The sequence below is a fragment of the Tachyglossus aculeatus genome, chromosome 6 (genome assembly GCF_015852505.1).
Source record: "Tachyglossus aculeatus isolate mTacAcu1 chromosome 6, mTacAcu1.pri, whole genome shotgun sequence".
NCBI lineage: Eukaryota > Metazoa > Chordata > Mammalia > Monotremata > Tachyglossidae > Tachyglossus > Tachyglossus aculeatus.
This window is the reverse complement of record NC_052071.1, coordinates 55,284,911-55,289,509: the sequence shown is the minus strand read 5'-3', so window position 1 is coordinate 55,289,509 and position 4,599 is coordinate 55,284,911. Positions and strand designations below refer to the sequence as shown.

The following is a 4,599-nucleotide window of genomic DNA, read 5'->3' as shown; positions in this document are numbered from 1 at the left end:
CAGCAACTTTGTTTCAAAGCAACGAATGAGTAAAGTCAGCGCTAATTTGAGCTAGATTTCATTTGGTTTTCCTCCTTAATCATTCTAAAACAATAGCAACTTTCAGAAAAAAGCAATGTTGACATTTTAGTTTCTCCAGTTTCCAGGGTACTGGACATGGGTAAACTCTGATCACTGGAAGCTCAGAAATCCTGGCTATCTACCTATATCTTTAAATAAGAATAAAATACAACAAACCATTGGATTGTAAGCCCTTCATCAATCATATTTATCAAATCCTTACTGTGGGCAGAGCACTTTACTTACTACTTGGGAAAATACAATACAACAGAGTTGGTAGACACATTCCCTGCCCACCACGAGCTCACAGTCTCTGTGAGCAGGAAACGTTTTTCTTCCTTCTCTTAGTTTCCCAAGCACTTAGTATAGCACACTGTACCCGGTGGAGACTCAATAAATACCTTTACAACTAAAGTTCAAGTGTGAAGTTAATATCTAAGAGAAAAAGGCACCCATTTATCCAGGCAGGGCAACTCACCTAACCTCTTCAAGACATGATTGTTTATAGCTTTCTTCAGGTTTCCAGGAGAGATTCTCACCCTTCTTCTGCTCCAAAACTGATTTCTGACCTAGAGCCAGCATCCTCAATTGAATAATACCCAACACATTTCAAAATACGTGACACTTTCTCTTCTCTTTCTCTTCAGCAGAGTAAAGAAAAAAAAATCACGACTACTCTCTAGTACGACATTAGGTAGCATAAACAAGAAACATTGACCACAGCCTGCTATACCTTCTCACTTGAATGAAGGTAAAATTGTAGTGAACATTATCATTATCTTTAATTAGAGATTCTATATTCCTTGAGGGCAGGATATAGTATTACTATCAGGCTTTTATTAGAGAATCTAAGCTCCTTGAGGGCAGGGATATTATCAATATCAGGATTTTATTAGAGATTATAAGATCCTCAGGGGCAGGGAATATTCATTTTGCTTCTCTTTTGCTCCCAAGGTCTTTCCTTTGCATTCTGTAGGTGCTCAATATGTACCGATGATTGATTTATTGAGGGATAGGCCCTCAAACCACCAATATTAATGAGGCCCATCTTTACTCAATGTTCCATGCAATTCAGCTCCAGATCATAATATCAGAATAATTTGGTACAAAATAATTTTTAAGTATGAACTACCCAAGTAATTTCCAAATGAGGATTTGATTGCAAATCAGCCCACAGCAGAACAAAGTGGCAAATGCTTTTTTGCTACCAGCTTCTGGATGATGATTAGTCATGATTAAACTCCAGTGCAAAATATTTATCCTGGTATCTGACTTTCTGTTTTCACCATTCTTCCAATCTTGCAAAGAAATTATTATTTCAATTCACTTTTAAATCCTTTCAACCAAGCGAGCTTCTTAAAGATACTCAGAATTATGTACGCACTATCCACTTTGGACAGAGTTCTCTTCAAACCAAAGGACAACTGTATCGCCTGCTAAAATTCTCACTACCAGAACAGAAAAAAAGCCTCTATTCAGGTTACTGTTAACTCAGAGAAAACAAAACACAGAAAGGATTCGTTTGGCAAGCTAGAATGCTGATTTAAAATTATATTTCCAACTTTAACCATTTAACGTTACAGAGAAGAATATTTTCACACAGGCTCAATATTAGCTTGAAGTGTAAGAGTCACAGTTTGAGACCTGATGTTTTTTCAGATCTCTCAGGTACATTCAGCCAGGAATATTTCCATTTTCCTTGTATGTACATACGATCAACCCATGCACAATGGATGTGAATAGGTTTGTATATTAACTGGGCTCATTGCCTCAACAGGAGAAGATTGGATGCCTAACTATATATTTACATACCAAAAGTAAATGAGACCTCAATTATCAGAATATAGGGAAAGTGTTATATTTTAAGCTTTTCAATTCCCTTTTATTTAATTTTATATGAGTCACTGTCTTGTATCTCCAGCAGATAATAACCCAATCACATCTCCTTTATTACCTATGGAGAACTTTGGGTTTTTGCTATTGGGGGGGGGGAAAAGAGAGAAAGAATGAGAAATGCTGGTAAATAGATACAAACCCCCTAATGGTTCAACTTCTCTTCACTGTCTGAGGCCCACAGATGCAACTGTGCTGCATTATCACAAAATTAAATCAAAAATTAAAACATCAGGGAGCCTGACTGTCTGCCTCTCATGAGACAACACTTAGTCAGTATCTATCTGTTTAGTTTGCTTGTCCTTCCTACATTTTTTAAATAGTCTCAGTGTTAAGTTCCATTTAAAAAATTAAAGGATCATTTGGTTAGAAAATGTTGCAAAATGAGTTGGGCTTTCCCACATCTTCTCTTCTGTTATACTCAGTACCGTCCCTGATAAAAGGAGTAAACTGTGTTAGAACAGTTTTTCTCATCCAGCCCTTTTGAAAAGGGAGTCACATATTTTAGATTTTTATTCTATAAATGCAACTGCTCTTTAAAAAAAAGAGAAGCAGTATGATCTAGTGAATAGAGCACAGGCCTGGGAGTGAGAAGGATCTGGGTTCTAATTCTGACTCTGCCACATGTCTGCTGTGTAACCTTGGGTTAGTCTCATCACTTCTCTGGGCCTCATTCAACTCATCTGTAAAACGAGGATTAAGATTGTGACTCCCATATGGGACAGGGACTCTATCCAACCTGATTTGCTTGCATTTGTGTGTATCTGCACAAAATAAGCACTCAATCAATACCATTGGTTAATTGATAGTTCACTGATGGTAAAAACTAATACGAATATGATGACTGTTGGTAGAAAAAGTAGTGTCTGTCATTTGGGAGTGGATTTAGCTTTCTCTTTGTGAGACTGTACTCTATCTCTTTTATAACAGCAAGCAGCAAGGAAAAATGCTCGCCAGAACAGAAAGTTCTCAAACATTCTGTAATTCACTGGATAGACAGCTTTGCCACTTTTCAGTCATTAATTGGAAAAAGCAGGCAAGGTGACATCTTATCAAGTGATCTTTGTTTCCTTTGTTGGATGTAAGGTTGGTTAACAACAAGCCACCAATACCTCCTTTTATCACCGTGGACTGTGGGTGAGGTCCAGTAGGGAAGATTCCAGTGTCCAGAGAGTTATGTAAGCCAGAAAATTGAAACAGTGACTTTTCCTGATAGAAGAGCTTCCCAACTAAGCTTCCAAACAAGGCCTGAAAATCTGGGTCCTCTGTCATCACTGGCAGTCCCAACCCCTAGACTCTAAGCTCATTGTGGGCAGGGAACTTGTCTGTCAAATCTGTTGTACTGAAATCTCTCAGGTCAGTCAGTTGTATTTACTGAGCGCTTACTGTGTGTACAGTACTGTACTAAGCAGTTTGGAGAGTATAATACAACAATAAACAGACATATTCCCAGCCCACAGTGAGATTATAGTGCCCACAACGAGTGCTTACTACACTGCTCTGCACACAGCAAGCACTCAATAAATATCATTAGTGATGATGATCCCCACCCTCATCTCCCACCCTCCATCATCATCAATCGTATTTATTGAGCGTTTACTGTGTGCAGAGCACTGTACTAAGCGCTTGGGAAGTACAAATTGGCAACGTATAGAGACAGTCCCTACCCAACAGTGGGCCTCCATCGTTCATACCCACCATCTTCATTATCACCATCGTCATATGAATGTCTACTGTCTACTTCTAAGAGAAGCAGTGTGGCTCAGTGGAAAGAGCACAGACTTTGGAGTCAGAGGTCATGGGTTCAAATCCCGGCTCCACCACTTGTCAGCTGTGTGACTTTGGACAAATCACCCAACTTCTCTGTGCCTCAGTTGCCTCATTTCTAAAATGGGGATGAAGACTGTGAGCCCCACGTGGGACAATCTGATCACCTTGTAACCTCTCCAGCACTTAGAGCAGTGTTTTGCATATAGTAAGTGCTTAAAAAATTCCATTATTATTTTATTTATTATTCATTTATTTACTGTGTGCAGAGCACTGCATTACTTGTTTGGAAGACTACAGTAGAATTAGTATGCAGGATCTCTGATTCCAAGAATCTTACAATCCAGCCCTAGACAGTTACTTAAATAAATTGCAGGTAGAAGGAAGTATCCCGTCTCAGGGTCACACCTGGAGAGTTTCCAGCACTCTACCAGTCTCGGCTACGGGAGGGAGAGTCAAGCAGAGGCATACCCATTCCACTCCTAGCTTAGGCAGTGTCTAGCAGCTGGAAGGCAATCTGCTACAAGTCAAAACTCACCCATGCTGCTCCAGGGTGAAGACTCAAGTTTACTGCGTGGAAGGAGGCAGTGCTATACCACTTTGTATTTTTACCCAGAAAACTCTAGGGATACACTACCAGAACGATTGCAGATGGAGAGTGGGGGTGTTCTAGGAGAGATGGGTCAGAAACGACTCGACGGCATAAGACAAGAAAAGAAGTAACAGAATATATGAGATACGTACATAAAGACTACAGTAGTTGCTTTGGTGGCACAGAAGCACTGAATTGTCAACTGGCAGACAAAAAAAAAAACATGGGAAGATTAGAAACCACATAAGATGGACATCATAATGATGATAGATATCATTATTATCAGC

At 39.4% G+C, this 4,599-nt stretch overlaps 1 non-coding gene across 1 annotated transcript; it reads left to right on the top strand.

Annotated features, from left to right (window-relative positions):
• Positions 1–4,110: 4,110 nt before the first annotated feature.
• Positions 4,111–4,248, top strand: LOC119930268. Its single transcript, XR_005451750.1, has one exon. It is a non-coding gene; the product is annotated as a small nucleolar RNA SNORA7 (small nucleolar RNA).
• Positions 4,249–4,599: the final 351 nt, after the last annotated feature.